The 17,591-nt window shown below is 41.3% G+C and overlaps 1 non-coding gene across 1 annotated transcript; it reads right to left on the reverse strand.

The window, feature by feature from the left end:
* Positions 1–8,947: 8,947 nt before the first annotated feature.
* TRNAL-UAA (transfer RNA leucine (anticodon UAA)) lies at positions 8,948–9,030 on the reverse strand. The gene has a single exon. It is a non-coding gene; the product is annotated as a tRNA-Leu (tRNA).
* Positions 9,031–17,591: the final 8,561 nt, after the last annotated feature.

Raw genomic sequence — 17,591 nt, forward strand, 5'->3', positions numbered from 1 at the left:
CCACAGAGTACAGTACTCTTTCCACAATATGTATGAACGCTGGGGATATAGTACCAACAACCAATTTTCTAAAAAATTATTCTATATAGAAGATCTCTTACCCAAAAACATATCTAAGAATCTGATGCATTTCAGAATGTATATATCCGTTTCAACACCCACAACACAATACAAAAGTAGCAATGGCCTAATATTTATTTGCTTCATTGGAAACACTCCAGATCAGGTTTAGAAGGAAATTACATTCCATATCCCTTTTAAGAGTGGAGAGATGTCTGCCCTCTGTTGAATCTAGAGTTAGAACAGCATTGTTCTGTGCTGTGGCAGACTGAGTGAAGTGCCTGATTCAAGACTGCCTAAGAAATGCCTGTATGAACAACAGAGATTGAGTAGATGGGTGAAGAGCTGCTGACACAGAATAGAAGTATTTGTTGTTGTTAACTGCTGTCAAGTCAGCTTCAGCTTATGACTGCTCTAAGAATGAGAGCCCTCCAAGACACCCTGTTATTAACAACCCTGCTTAGGGTTGCAAACCAAAGTTATTTGTGGTTTCCTTGATTGAGTACATCCCTATGGTCTTCATCTTTTCCTACCGCCTCACTCCTTGTTGTTACTGTGTGCCTTCAAGTAATGTCTGATTTATGGTGATCCTGTCATGGGCTTTGCTTGGCAGAATTTGTTCAGAGGGAGTTTGCCTTGCTGAGAGAGTGTGACTTTCCCGGGTTCACCCAGTGGATTTCCATGGCCAAGTGAGGATTCAATCACCGCTGTCTCAGTGTCCTAGTCAATCCACTACACCATCCAGGCTCTCCCTCTCTCCTTACCAAGCACTGTTGTTCTTTCTAATGGGCCTCTTCATTTCATGATATGTCCCAAAGTACAAAAGCCTCTGCTTAGTCCTTTGGGGTTTTAGGGAGAGTTCAGGCTTGATTTGTTCTCAGATCCATGTATTTGACTTTTTGGTAATCTTGGGTCTAACCTGCACTGCAGAAATAATGTAGTTTGACACCGCTTTAACTGTCATGGGTCCAAACTAGGAAATAATGGGATTTTTACTTTTTTGTAGCACTAGAGCTCCCTGACAGAGAAGGCTAAATATCTCATGAAACTACCAATCCCAGAATTCCATAGAACTGAGCCATGTCAGCTAAAACGGTGTCGAACTGCATTAATTCTGCAGTATAGATTAAAGCCTTGCTCTCTGTAGAATTCTCCTCCAGCAACACATCTTGAATTATTTATTATTTATTTACAGTTATTATACCCTGTCCTTCAGCCCTAAAGGCTCTCAGAGTGGCTTACAATTATTGTTATTATTTACACGGTTCCCTGCCCTCAGGCATATTTAATACCTATAGAGTATAGAGCAGGTGGCCATGCTTGGCTTTCAACCTAGCTTTAACTCACCCACCCCCTCATACTCACATACACAGAAATGAGAAATTCCATCTATCCCTGAACAGGGAGATCATTAACAAGAACTGCACTGCTCAGTGGTTTGCTGCCGACAGCAACAACCAGGCTCCAAAGTATTTATTCTCTACTCTTGAGGAAGGCCTTTACAGGTCTTTACAGACTTAAGATTCCAACTAACGCTACTGTTGTTTGAATAACAGTTATCTTCATATGCGTATTAATAGAAATGGTTCCGTAGAGGATTTAGTGTGTTATTTACTGTGCTACCCACTGTATGCCTGCCTCAGAGATTGTCTGCTGTCTTCCTTTGCATCACAGACCAGGGTCCACTACAGAAAATAACAACTCACTTGCCAACTGAACAACAGGAGCATATAGCTTATGAAGTTAGATGATACAAAATTAGAAAGAACAACTTGAAAGCAATAGCAATAGACTATAAAGGAGGGTCAGGCATTTATGTGAAAGGGCTAATTCTGAAGGAAGTTTAGCAAGTTGGATGTTAGATTTCAAATTTTAATGTCTTTAAATGGAACATAGTTTTTTTCCCTTATGTCTGTGATAATGGACTTTATCGCACAGGGAAAATTGGGGGGTTAACCAGCAATTAAGCCAATCGCAACTAAAGATTTTCACACATATCACACTTAAAGAATCATTATCCCAGGAATAATGAGGGAATGACCACAGAATTTCCCCATTAATGATTTGTTGCTTATTATTGCCACTTTAGTCCCAGGATAATGGCACTTTAATGTTGACGTCATGTGAAAATCTTAACCGTGATTGCGCAATTTTCACAGGTTAATCGCTGGTTAACCCCCCGATTTTTCCTGTGTGATAAAGTCCAATGTCAATGGGCATGTTATTCTATACTGTTTGTTTTTCAATAGTTAACAGCTAAAAGTAATAAAACATTTTGGTTTGGACAGTATTTTGTGCCTGCGTTAAAACAGCAAAGGGAAAAATTGCTCGTTATGTACAAATATATAACAAAGCACTAACAGTTTTTGTTTTGCTGTTGTTTGCTTCATTTAAACATTTCTGCTCTGATTTTATCTCTCTTTTTTAACCTCTAAAATTCCTCTCCCATGTTGATTTCTTATCTGTATCAAAAGGGTTTCCAGATTCATCTCTATGAACATATCTCTGAAAACCTGCACTGAAAAATGCGAGGGAGGGGAGATTTCAATATAGGATACATGCAAGTAGTGAAAGGGTTATGCAGCCCTATCCCCACTCTCCTGCTGTTTTTCTACTCAAAATAGTGGCCTCCAGAGGCTACATTTAATTGTAAAAATCTTTAGGAGATTTGTTATTTGCATTTGCCCCTTAGCAACCCTTTGGAATGGCTTGAAAATGCTGATACAATGATACTTATCTTCCACAAAGGATAGCAAACCTTTTAATAACATCATGTGGAACCTCCCTTAATGAGGGGTTATACTATCATCTATATGCTTTTCCTGTCACTAGGTTCTTACTTTCATTACCTGCAACAATAACAATTCTCTTTGGAAAACAAGCTTTTATTTAGTACCATAAAGTCAGGATGTGTTTTGTTACATTTTGTGTTGATTGTCTGCAAGTTTCAAAGACACTTTGGGTTGGGTTAATAATAGTAACAGTTTGAAAGCAGCAGGAGAAAAAATAAATAAAGGAAAGCATATTACAAAATGTATTTCCATTCAGTGGTATTTCCCCTGCACACTATGATTTTCTATGGGCCGGTACAGACCAGCCCTTTGTGACACCCTCATCACATGCTACAGTTGCCTCGGGGCGGCGCTTCCACACGCCCCTCAAACCTAACATGCGACGGGGGCATCACAATGGCGGCGCTCTGTACACATGGGCACCACCATTGTTACACAAGAGCCGCATAGCACTTGTTACTCTGCAGGGAAGCCGTGCGGTTTGGCGGCTGCGGCTTCCCTGCGGAGGGAAAACAGGCGCTGGCAGGCCGCCCTTTTTGGGCGGTATGTACCGTGCCTAAGTGAGCCTTTAGGATGCATGAGAAGCAAGACTATAATCCCAGGGGAATCTTTAATAGTATAGCCTCCTCTGGAATATTGTAGGAATCTTCTCAGACTTCATTGTATGTCTATAATAAATTCAGAGTCAGTTCCAAAACAAACCTGAGAGAACCTGTTGGTTAATTCACAACCTTGATGGTAAACACAGGGCTTTTTCTAATGGTAGCACTTTGGATGTGACACAGTATTTGGGGTCTTGAGGTCTAGTCTCATATTGGAGCTGTTCAGATAGCATTAAATTAACTAGACTGCTTGTCCTACAATTCTTGCTCATTGGAAACTGTAGCTTTGCACCGATTTACATGACTCTACATCTACTTTTAGAGACACGCACACTACAACTAAATACTGAGCTATAAGCCTGGTAGGAATGTCCTGTAAGAGGTACTTAAAAACTCTCATTCATTTCCGACTTACTGACTCAGGCTTTGCTTGTGCTTTGACAATACTACAAGGAAATGAGTCAACCTGCTCCATTTTATTAAAAATAAAAATTCTTTTTGGACAGTTGAAATAAAAAAAAAAAGTGGGGGACCATGGAAACAGTCCTGTCACTAGTCCTGGACCCAAAGCTGTTTTTGCAGGTCTCAAGTTTCCCATCCCCCCCCCCCAACACCACCTTTTAACGTATTTTTTGTCCAACAACCAGATTTTCTATTTTTAGAAGCCTCCAGGACCTGTACTTTTAGGAGAAACTGGAGCACAGGGCAGAATAATCTGTGGTATGTCACTCTTGTAGTCCAACAAAGTTGAAAGGTGCCATGCTTTGGGAGGTTTTTGAGCATTAAAAAGAACTGAAAACACAAACTGCTGCCAGATAGTTTCTTATAGTTGATTGATACAAGACACAAGGCTCACCCTTGTGAGGTTGCACACAACTCAGTGTCTAATTAAAAAGATTATTTAGCTACTGGGCTGTTAGCACATCAGCAAGCTATGCCCAAGGAGAAGAAAACTATCCTGGTGTGTGAACAGTTCATGTGAAGGAGCTGGCCTTGCATTAAAGATAATGTACCTGAGATACCAGTGTTTGTGATAACCTGTTTGTCTGCTTTGCTCACTATCTTCATCTTTTATGAGTCAGCTCTTACAAAACACCTGGGTTGTTGTGGCTGAATTTACCATAGGTTTGCAAAGTATTTTAATACTTTTAGCTGCAATGAGCCACTAGGGGTCACTCTCCTAAACACATTTGTAATTTTGTTGCCTAAATACACCATTTCCATTGATAGATTGATAAATTCTTAATCCAGTCCTGAAACTGATAAATGCTTAAGGGCGAATGAATGCTATATTGCTTTATTAGATGGAGCCTTTCCTCCAGGCTGTTGTTTTGAATGTTGTTACTGAACCCACCTTCCTACAAAGTATTCTTGGCGTCACTTGAGACAATTAACTTGTGTTTTCTAATCTCTTCAGTGCATTCCTATTTAAATTCCTCCTCTTGTTCAGGGTGACAGGAACTCATCGTCTACATTGTTACTGCACAGTTTTATAAGATCCGTGTGTTACACAGAATAAATAGTGGGAGTGTGCCCTATGTGCCTATTTGCTTTGGATTATGGAAACAATATAAATGTCAACATGTACAGTCTCCTAATCATAGGGTAGTCGGAGTATTAGTCTGAAGATCACCATAGCTTAGCCACAGCCATGTTTTAAATGTCAGGATTACTTCTGGATGATAGATACTGAGTGTTGTTCATTTTGCAGTCACTCAGCAGAGAATCCCTCTTCCTCATTACCCAGTTCATGACTCTCTGGGTGCATGCAGACTGACTGAAAAGTCCCAGGTTTTGCTCCTGCTATTTCCTATTTTATACTGGATTAAAATAAATTGATTTAGGGACCAAGTATAAAAGGTCTCCGATCGTACTGACAGAAAATATTCTGGAATAAACAAAACATGCTTGGACCTCCAAAATAAAAACAGGAACAAAATCTGAGACATTCTGAGGTTTTGTTTTTTTTAATCAGATTAAGTGCATCCAGAAAGCCATAGCATTCGTTCTAACTATTCAGTCTTCGCCCAGCATGATTTGGGCTGCATCCACACTGCAGAAATAATTCTGTTTGACACCACTTTAACTGCCATGGCTCAATGCTATGGAATTCTGGGAACTGCAGAACTCTGGTGCCACAACAAACTACAGCTCCCAGAATTCCATAGCACTCAGTCGTGTATTATCTCTGCAGTGTGGCTGTGGGGTGAGTTGTTATGTGTTAGTAATCTGGCCCCTTGCTGTTATAAGTAATATACCAATCGGATTGTCATTACAGTGGTATTTGTGGTTTTTGGTGCACCCATCGGCCGTTGCTTTAAACAAAACTTCCTTGCTCTTGAGGTCTGCTGTCCATCACTTCTTCTCAGGCCAGGAGAGAAAACTGACAACAGATTCTCTGCCCCCTGTTTGAGTCCATCCACACTGCAGAAATAATCCAGTTTGACACTCCTTTAACTTCCATGTTTGTTATGGCTACTATGTTTAGAATGCCATAGCATTGAGCCATGGCAGTTTATTTATTTATTTTTATTTATTTAGGTATTTATATCCCGCCCTTCAGCCCTAATGGCTATCAGGGCGGCTTACATTTATCATTTTTAATCAGACAGTTCCCTGCCCACAGGCTTACAATCTAAAAGACACGACACAAAAGGAGAAGGGAATGGTGAGGGGGGAGGGGATCAGGTCCAGCATTCTTCTCTCCCTCTGAGGCCTGGACCAAGGCAGATGGACCGGAGGGAGGGCTCTGCTTCTTCCAGGCAGGCCTGGTGGAGCTCGCCTGCCTCTCTCTCCCAGATGGTGGCTGAAGGGAGGGCTGGTCCTCTTCGAGTTAAAGCAGTGTCAACTGGATTATTTCTGCAGTGTGAATGTGGTCCTTGCCGACCAGTTTCTTGCCTTATATATGGTTCTTCTGGCCCAAACAGGCCTTATTATAGCACTATGATTCCATTCTGCCATGATAACATCCTGCAGCATCCCGGGACTTGTAGTTTAGGCAGGGACATTTCAAATGCTCAGCTGGAGAGCTTTAGTACAAACTCAGCAAAGTACAAGCCCCAGGATGCAGCCCTGACAGTTAAAGTGGAATCATAGTGCCCTAATTGTGTAGCGTGGAAAGGCTTCAAGTCCCCTGTAGAAATGCTGGGCTACAAACCAGAGGGATAAACAAAAGTGATTCATATAAATGAGGGCTTCCAACTCAACCGGGTTCACAGGAAGGGTTAAGACCCTTTGTCCACATTGCGCACAATATTCATTCTAGGAGAGAGAGGAGGAGAAGTCAAAAGATAAACAAATATGCTCATATCTATGGCTACAGTGTCTTATCTGAACAGAAACCGAAGAATTCCAATTTATAAATTTCATAGACTGTTTCTTTAAGGCTTTAAATTAAAACTTTAAGGCTTTAAATTAAAAAGTGTGAAGTATTTTATATGGTTTAGGTTTTTTTTCTCCCTCCCCCCATCTTTAAAACAAACAAACAAAAACCCTTTTTTAGGCTGATAAATATATTCACCAAAGCACCTTACATACAGAACAAATCTCATTCAAACATATAACTTAGGCCCAAAAGACACTGCAGAAATAATCCAGTCTGATGCCACTTTGACTGCCCTAGGTCGGTGCTAGGGAATTCTGGGAACTGTAGTTTTGTGAGATGTTTACCCATCTCTGTCAGAGCTCTGGAGCCACAATAAAAGACAATTCCCAGGATCCCCTAGCACTGAGCCAGGGCAGTTAAAGCGGTCTCAAAATGGATTATTTCTGCAGTGTCTTTTGGACCCTAAAAATAAAAATAAATGCAAATATTTTTAGAGGAAATGCTGTACAGCTGTCAGGGACATCATTCGGTGAACAATTTTACACCCGCCATACTTTGGCCTTTTTTATACATAACAATTTGTTGTTGTTGTTGTTGTTGTGTGCCTTCCAGTCAATTCCAATTTATGGCGACCCTAAGCTGAACCTATTATGGGGTTTTCTTGACAAGTTTCTTCAAGGGGGGGGGGGGTTGCCATGGCCATCCTCTGAGGCTGAGAGAGTGTGATTTGCCTGAGGTCACCCAGTGGGTTTCCATGGCCAAGAAGGAATTTGAACCCAGGTCTCCAGAGTCATAGTCCAGTAGTGGCTTGAGTTATGTGTGTAATGTATATGGACAACACTTTAACTGCCACGGCTGATTGCTGTGGAATCCTGGGATTTGTAGTTTTGTGAGATATATAGGCTCCTCTTTCAGAGGCTCTGGTGTCACAATAAACTAGAAGTTCCATAAAACATGTTCAGGAGCAGCGGTGGTGGCCATACAGCAAAGTACAGTATCATCCGAAATCCACAAAACAATACTTTTATTGGGCCAACCTCATTTCTTTCTGCTGTATACTTTTAACACATTTTTCTGAGGAAGAAGCCAGTGGAGCTTCAAAAGCTTGCCTCGTTTATTTTGTTCATTTTGGTTTTTCCAACAAAGGCATTGTTGTTTTGTGGGTTTTGGATAATACTGTATTTTACAAAATCCACAGCATGGTACCGTGGCAGTTAAAGCGATGTCAGTCTGGATTATTTGTGCAGTGTGGATGAAGCTGAGGCTGCAGAAATAATCCGTTTTGACACCACATTAACCACCAAGGCTCAATGCTATGGAATATTGGGATTTGTAGTGTGTTGTGGCACCAGAGCGTCTCTCACAAAGAAGGCTAAATGCCTCACAAAACTAAAAAGAAATCCCAGAATTCTATAGCATGGAGCCATGGCAGTTAAAATGGTGTCAGAATGGATTATTTCAACACTGCAGGTGCAGCCGTAATCCATCTTGACTTCACATTTACTGCCAAGGTTCAGTGCTAAGGAATCCTGGGATTTGTAGTTTGTTGTGGCACCAGAGCTTCTCCAACAGAGTAGGCTTATAACTGTATTATTATTATTATTAATATGCCTCCTTACTTCCTGTACAGGGACTCAAGGCGGCTAAATGCCTCACAAAATGAAAAGCCCCAGAATTCCATAGCAGGGAGCCATGGCAGTTAGAGCGGTGTCAAACTGGATTATTTGTATAGTATGTCTGCAGCCTGAGGTAATAAAAATCCACCTTGACTTCACATCAACTGCCAAGGCTCTGTGCTAAGGAATCCTGGGATTTATAGTTTGTCAGCTTCTCTGATAGAGGAGGCTAAATGCCTCACAAAACTAAAAAAATTCCCAGAATTCCATAGCATGGAGCCATGGTGGCAGTTAAAGCGGTGTCAAAATGGATTGTTTCCGGGTGCAGCCTGAGAACTAGCAGCCATGGACTTGCTGCCAAGCTGTTTGGCGCGCTTTTCCCCCTTCCTGGCCCCACGTCTATCTCTGCAGAGCTCCAGCGTGAAGCCGGTCTGTCTCGCTCTGTCCTCCGTCCGGGGGCCGGGCCAAGCTCCACAGGGAGCGGAACCGTGTTTTCCACCGCCGTCCTTTTTAATTTAGGAAGCGGCTGGGAAGTTGGTAAAAAAACCCAACTACCAGGAGTGGGGTTCGAACCCACGCGGACATGCGTCCATTGGATCTTAAGTCCAACGCCTTAACCACTCGGCCATCCTGGTGCGGATGTAAGCCCAGTACGCAGAGCACTCCTACAAAGGACAGACGCCCTCCGCGGGAGGGACAACCTTCTGCGCCGCCGGCCCGGACCTTCATGGACTGGCGCCGGAGGCCAAGGGACGGTGCGCAAAAAGGGGAGTCTCGAACGTCAGCTCCCCTACGTTCCTTTCTATCCTCCGCCTTGTTTGAAGCAGTCTTGACTTTGAGCGCGGGAGGGCGCAGGAAGCAAACACAAGTCAATAATGGAACCCGGATTCAAAAGCTGGATGGCGAAGGAGAAATGGAAAGGAGAGGCTCGGGCGGGTGGTGGCTGCGTCCACACTGGAAAAATATAACCCAGTTTGGGAGCGCTATAGCTCTTTCTTTGGCTCAAGGCTATGGACTTTTGGGAGTTGGAGTTTGTTGTGGGGCCCAGAGCGGAGCCCCACAAAAAGATCTATATGTATATGTATATGAGCAATAAGCGGGATACAAATAAGGATTGGGCCCCCTTCATCATCATCATTACAGTATTATTATTGTTGTTATTTTTATTATTTGTATCTAGCTCATTACACACACACACACACACATATATATATAATAAAATAATATAATAAAATAATAATAATAATCATTACATAAACCCAAGAGAGCTTTTTTCCCTCAGGATTGGGCCCCCTTCATCATTATTATTACATTATTATTATTATTATTTATATCCCTCTTATTCCCCATATATATATGTGTGTGTGTAAAGATTAAGTCATTATGTAAACCCCAGGGAGCTTTTTCCCCCCAGGACTGGGCACCCTTCAATTTTGTTATTACTATTATTAGTATCCTGACATATACATATACATACAAACACACATACACACACACACATATACAGTGAGCCTTTGCTATCACGGGTTTGGTTCCAGGATCCCCTATGGATAACAAAATCCATGGATGCTCAACTCCCATTAAATACAATGGCATAGCAAAATGGTGGCCCTTATATAAAATGGCAAAATCAAGGTTTGATATTTAGAATTTATACTTTTTTAAAATATTTTCAAGCCATGGGTGCTTGAATCCATGGACAAAAAATCCGTGGATAAGGAGGGCTGACTGTATATGTATGTATACACACACACACACACACACACTTTCCCCCCAAAATTGGGACTCAAAGCAGCTTACAGTCTAAAAGCACAGTACAATTGAAAACTTACAAAAGTTTCAGTTAAGATGGAATTGAACTACTACAATATTAAAACAGATCATTGGTTTCAAAACAGATACCTCACAGCCACTGACTTTTTTGTTGTTCTGAGGCTGCGTCTGCACTGGAGAAATAATCCAGTTTGACACTGCTTTAGCTGCCATGACTCCATGCTATGGAATTCTGGGATTTGTAGTCTCTTGTGGCACCAGAGCTCTCTGACAGAGAAGGCCTAAATGTCTCACAAAGCAACAGTTCCCAGGATTCCATACCATGGAGTCATGGCAGTTACAGTGGTATCAGACTGGATTATTTCTGCAGTGCGGACACAGGCAGAATGTGTGACCTGACATGACAAGAATTCACACATCAAGGAAGGGCCTGCTTGAGCCAGCTGGGGCTCCTGAACTAACTTGTATTTTGTGGCTTCCTTTCCGCCTTTACAGCACTTCAAGCCACTCTGAGGATGAGTCAGAGCACAGTGATGCTTTTACCACACAGGGCTCTTCAGCACAAGCAAAAAAGAAGCCAGGTCTCTCTATGGCTGGGTCCACACTGCAGAAATAATCCAGTTTGACACCCCTTTAACTGCTCTGGCTCAATATTCTGGAAACTGCCATTTGTTGTTTGTTAGTCTGGAACTGACTTTTACCCCAATAGTTACAGATTCAACTACTGTTGAATATACGTCTTCCCAAGTTAACTGTTTTAGCTGCTTTTATATGAGTAAATGAAGATTTTCCCTTGTAGTCTGCTCCCCCCCCCCCGCCGCCGATTGGTTGGGCAACTGCATACAGTTCTATATGTCAGCACCAGTTTGAGCTTCTCAACCCAAATTATTTAGATCACAGGGGGCTAAAAATAAATGAATGAAACTTTTATTATCTCTGTTTTGTTGTAACAGATTAACATGGTGTAATTTGTCACAAAGATCCAGTTCAGATGTGATGTTGTTGGTCTAATTAAACCTTGGTTTATCAAAATGAGGGGGGGGGGGGATATGCCTCAGATCAAACTGAAAAATAGGGGAGTTTACACTAGTGCGCAGTGTAACAGAGCCAGCACGGTGCAGTGGTTTCAGTGCTGGACTACAACTCTAGAGATCAGCGTTTGAATCCTGGCTTGACCATGTAAACCCATTGGGTGACTTTGGCCAAGTCACACTCTTTCAGCCTCACAGGATGGCAGTGGCAAACCTCCTCTGAAGAAACTTGCCAAGAAAACCCCATGATAGCTTCGTCTTACAGTCGCCATAAGTCAGAAATGATTTGAAGGCACACAACAACAACAACAACAACAACAACAACAAAGTGATTAAAAATCCTTAGTGTCAATGCTGGAGTAAACCTGCCAGTTCTCATCTTATTCACTGTCTTGCCTTATGCCAGACCTGCACGACTTGGCAGTAGGTAGGGGCCAAAATAGGCTACACTTCTTCAGGCTGTAGATATCATATATACTCGACTAAAAGTCAACCTCATATATAAATTGAGGTCAGGTTTTGGGGCTAAAATGATGGATTTTGATATGACCCCATGTATAAGTCGAGGGTAAAATTTAGGGGCATGTGACCAAGGAACTATAGGATGAAGCAAGTGAAATGATGCCAAAGAACAAAATTCCAGCAGGCATAACTGTTTGAGCTCCTACTAAACACTGGATAGATGAGAGAGCAGGAGGGGTCAATGCTTTCGGGACAGATTACACTTTTGCCTTTCGCCAAGGGATGGTTCCCTTTTTCTAAGATTTAAAGTACAGTACTTATATTGACCCATGGAGAAGCCGACTCAGGTTTTTTGGTTCATTTTTTTGACTAAACTTTATAGACTTATACATGCAGTAGTTATTTAGCAGCTTATTTTCCAGGTAAGGGTATAAATGAAAGATTACACTAATTTATTTATTTATTTATTATACTATTGATACTAATTCCATCCTCCTCTGCCCAGACCTCTCTCAGGGGAAGGCCAAGTGGCAGAGGAGCCTTGCAGGGCAAACATTCACCTGTTCTCTTCCTCCTCCTCCACCGCTTGGCCCTCTTCTCGGGAGAAAGCTGAGTTGTGAAGGAGCCTTGAAGTCATTCCACATCTTCACAGACCATTCAAAACTCTTTGGTGGGCTGCAAGCAGCCCGCGGGGCTTGTGTGTAGGCTTGCCTTAGGCCATGATTCTGTTGGACTGCAGATGGAGTGTAATGGTCTTTTAGCATTGTTCTGCTGGTGGTCTGAGAGGGGGGAAACACTCTGTCCTCCCGGGCTGTGCAGCATCTGTCAGATAATACCTGGATGCAACCCTGCCCTTTGACAACTTATTGACCAAAATGGTAAAACAAATAGGTCCAGATGCTGATAAATAGCCAGAGAAGAAACAGGCTTACCCCTCTTGCTTAAATCAATGCCTGAAGTTGTAGAACTGTAACTATTGTACAGCTTTGCAAAAGCAGTGGGCAAGGAGGTACCAAATGGCTCCTTGCTCAACGTTCCCAAAAGCACATCTGCTGGCATAAGGGATGAGTTATTTACCAACAGGATTCTGGAAATTCTTAAAATCCAAACTACAGGCCCAAACAGACAGGCCAAAATAAAGCTGCTTCGGGTCACTTTGGAGGTATGCTATTTAAATGACACGTGCATCTTAAGAGGCCAGAAGCCATGCCAAAGCCGCACTTTTGAATAACATGAAAGTAAGGCTAATTTAAACCTGTATTTATAATGGCAGCTAACTATTTTTAGAAGTAACTTGCCAAACTCTCTTGGTCACACAAAGCTGATGGAGAAATGATGCAACTGGAAACAAAGATTTGTGCACTCAGCAGGCTGGGGATGACATCTCAAGACTGGCCGAACAAAAACATGAATATAAAGTTGAAATACCAGCAACTGGTTGTGTTTTTTAGAAGACCATTAAAAAAAAAAACAAGGTGGTTTGTCAGTTCAGTTTGCTTGATGATGAAGTGTAAGTCCCTTCTTACAGTTATCAGAGCACTTTAGGTCATTTCTAAATAGCTCTTCACTTCCTTAACAAAACCACAGTTTTGCCAGTAAACACATTACACCACTTTATCTTACTATTTCTCGTCTTCAAAAATAAAAAAAAGACAATGTGCCAAGAAAACGTTAAATGGCACTCAGAAAATAATGCTAAGAATGCTCAGGATCTCCTCAGTTTCTTCATTTCTGGCCCTAATTTGAATCCATAAAACGAACATTTTCCAGTCTGTATTGAAATAAAGTACTACTTAAGGTGGCGTGGGCATAGTGCAGTCTCCAGATGCTGTAGGACTTCAACTCCCATGTGAGCAGCATACGCAATGGTGAAGGGTGCTGGGAATTGCAATCCAGCAACATCTAGAAAGCAACACTTTGCCTGTACCTGGTATAAACACACACTTTAATCTATGGCATTCATTCAAAACAGTTCCCTACCTTAATCTGTGGCATGACATTTAAAATAGTTCCCAACCTTTCCAATTCTTGGAAGGAACAATTATATTTTTAATCCATGTTGGAGACTGTGAATATAGAACTATTAAATGGTAGCTATTCCAGAGTAATTAATAAAGAATTAAGCTTTTTACATTTTGAACACAATGTCAAATAAAATCTTGTTTCTTGGGGAGAACTCGCATGTAGCCTAGATTTAAAACAACAACAACAACAACAAACTTTAAATTTGATGGTTTAGAGAAAGAATGCAAATCTTAAAATCAGTCCTATGTAATTATTAAGGATATGCTTTACATTTTTATCAAGCAAGAAGTTCAAACTGAATTGGTACATTTTGGATTGATTGTGGCAATTCTACAGGCGACATAGGCTTTCCTTTTAGAAGCTACTAGAATCTAGGACAAAGTTCTGTACGACATTTGGGCTTCAACAAAGCAAGCAAACAAAATTGTCTTTTAGGCTGTATTTCTAAGAAAATACCAATGGTGTGGGATAGAGGTAAAGAAAGGAATGGAGCTGATCAGAATGAGAGGTCACTTTTTAATCTTAGTTCACAAAGTTTGCCCTCCACGTGTGTGGCTTTGACCTTTGTGGATTTATTTGCAGTTTTTTTGATTAATACGTTCTCTTTATGAATCTCTAGGGCCTGTTACAGACTGCCAAAATAAAGCTGCTTCGAGTCTGTTTGGAGGTATGCTATTTAAATGATGCATGCATCCCAAGAATCCGGATGCTGCACCAAAGCTGCACTCCAGTGCTTAGGAATGGAGTGTGGCTTTGGTGCGACCTCCGGACTCTTAGGACCCATGCATCATTTCAATAGCATACCTCCAAAGAGACCCGAAGCAGCTTTATTTTGGCAGTCTGTAACAGGCCAAAGTCATCCAGCGCAACTCTGCCAGACGTTGACCATAGAGTTGTGCTGGGGAACCTACAAGTTCCTAGAGAATAGTGGTTTTTTTCATTTGTGGTTTTTCCATATTCATGAGGGTCCTTACCCCTAACCCCAACAAATGTGGGGGCACCACTGTATTTTCAAGGGGCTTTTTGATCACTGTGCTTTAGCTCCTCCCTTATGTTCTTGGGATTTGTTATATGGAGGAAAGGGGAAGCCAAACATAGGCCTTTAACACACGGGGGGGGGGGGGGAATCGGAGGTTTAAAAAGGCATTTTCCTGGGACATTTGCATGATCGCAGGAAAGATTTCCCTACACATCGCAGTTAAAGAGGACTTATCCTGGGAAGAACCAGGAATGCTCCAGCAACAAATCATAAACAGGATTTCTCTGTGAATGATTTGTTGCTGGAGCAATCCTGGTTCTTCCTGGGATAAGCCCTCTTTAATCATGTCATGGGAAAATCTTTCCCATGATGATGTGAATGTCCCAGTAAAATGCCTTTTTAAACCCCCGATTTCCCCAGTGTGATAAAGTCCACAGTAAGACACACACTCTGGACTTCAAGAATGCTGATTTCAGTAAGCTTAGGGAAATACTGGTTTCCTTAGCGTGATGGCATAGTGGTTTGAGCACTGGACTAGGACTCTGGAGACCAGGGTTTTGTGTTCAATGAGAGCCACATGGTGTAGTGGTTTACATGGTTTGGCTAGGACACTGGAGATCAGGATCCCCTTCCCTGCTTGGGCACAAAAACCCACTGGGTGACCACACAGTGCCCAGCCTGGCCTTTTAAACCCTGTGGGCCATAGCCTCTGACCAATAATGGGGTAATTTCACAATAAAACCAGTTTTTGAAACACCAATCACTTTTGTTCTTTCCTGATGTAACTGGTCAATAAAATGACAAGAACATTAATCTTTGGTACTGTTAAATGCTGAAGATGGTGGCCTTCCATAGCAACTATGGATGCATCCACACCGCAGAAATAATGCACTTTGACACCATTTTAACTGCCATAGCAAAATGCTGTGAAATTCTGGGAACTGTAATACTTTGAGACATTTAACCGTCTCTCCCAAAGAATACAGGTGCCTCACAAAACTACAAATCCCAGGATTCCATAGTATTGAGCCATGGCAGTTAAAAGTGATGTCAACCTGGATTATTTCTGCAGTGTGGATGCAGCTTAAGTTCAAGGTCCCATACCATATATTTGCAAAACATTTGAGATTTAGTCAGATACACTTTTACCTCATATCATACTAAGCAGAGGTCTTTAAGGAAAATATCACGTATAGCTAATCATAACTCTAAATACCTATACTTTTATGTTAGTTGCCCCTCCTGACTTGCAGATATGAGATTCGTGACCTTGAATATCCACTATTTTCAATGGCACACATGCCTGGGCCATGCGCATGGGGTTCACTCCATTCAAGCCTATGGGGTTTGAATATGCATGAGCCTCCTTTTTCACGGGGGGGGGGGGATCTGGAATGGACACAAAAATGGAGGGCCAACTGTAATGATAAATTATACTTTTTTTCTGTGGAAACATAAGAAAAATGCATTTAGGACTGTAATCCAACCGACTTTGGAAAGAGAATACCATGTAGGCAAAAATGATGAAAACTGTACTCCTCTTTAAAGAAAAAGTACTGATGAATTCAGCCGTGTGTGAAATATGGAGCTCTTTTGCAATTGCACATTCAAAATCTACAGAGCCTTGGCCAGAACCTCACAACTGTCTCAGATCTATTTTTTAAAAAAACTTTGGGCAGAAATCTCTTCAGTGCTTGGGGGATAAACCTTTTTTTTTCACTTTAACTTTTTTTTAAAAAAATTGGTAGCAATACTATCTTATTTGTATGTGTGGTTTGATATTTATTGCAAATCACTATCTTTTGTTCAAATGGATTTATATCCGGGGTCCCTGCTGCTTGTCACACTGTGGCTTAATAACTGGAGGGGACTGGATGTATCATCCTTTAGTGCCCCACTTGTCAGCACTGCAGAACTCAAATGGCTGGTGTGACTGCCTAGCTTTTAAGGTGGGTTTTAGAGGACCAGATCAGGAAACAGGCCATAGCTTTGTTATAGCGACTTCTCTCATGCAGGATCTCAGTCAGTGTCTTGACTTAAACGTGTTAAATGTTGTGTATAGGATTAGAGTTAAGTAATTATATATTGTATATAGTGTTTTATTGCTCTTATAAAATATATTGCACACACTTTGTACCTAGTACAATGCAGGTTACATATGCAGACAAAATTATTGCATTCTAGAGGATCCATTGGCAGAATGATGAAATCCCTCCCTCCCTATGCAGCCCTCCACCACAACATGCCCTAAAACAAACCGATGGACTGGGAAATATGTACTTCTGGAGCCAGTATCCAGATGGTGTGGAGGTCTACAGAGGAGGAACATTCTGTTGTGACTGCAAGGGTGCTATTGGATTTAGCCCACTTGTGTCTATACATACGTTTTTATTAAGACAGTTTTGCACTTTCTTTGTATTGATTGGATTTTTAGTAACACTTGGCAGTTTACTTGTTTGTTTTACGAAGTATTACATCAACAACAAATTGCTCTGAAAATGGTTTCAGTGTTTGGTATCAGAGAATAACTGTGCTCAGCTGATCATGAAGGTAAGAGTGAAGTGCTGGATATTTATTCAAAATTTTAAAAAATATATCAATATGCAATTAAAAGTTAAAAACTTGCCATGTTTGAATATCAAATCAGCAGTAAGGTTATAAAACAGTGCAAGCTGATTATTTACATTTTTTTCAGAAATAAACATCACATATCTAAAGCACCTGTTTAACACAAATTTTCGAAGGAGCAATGGAAGTCTATCCTTCATTGAATCAATATGTATACAGTTTGACTGCAGATCTTGCTTTCAAATGTTCCTGCACTGACCACCATTAAAATAATAATAATAATAAAATAGCATGGTTGAAACAATCTTTCAATCATCTTTCAAAGTTTGTTTCTGTCCTTAAAACAACATTCGTCTCC

The sequence above is a fragment of the Sceloporus occidentalis genome, unplaced genomic scaffold (assembly GCF_023333645.1).
Source record: "Sceloporus occidentalis isolate IW3139 unplaced genomic scaffold, rSceOcc1.0.p SCAF_6, whole genome shotgun sequence".
NCBI classification, from domain to species: domain Eukaryota; kingdom Metazoa; phylum Chordata; class Lepidosauria; order Squamata; family Phrynosomatidae; genus Sceloporus; species Sceloporus occidentalis.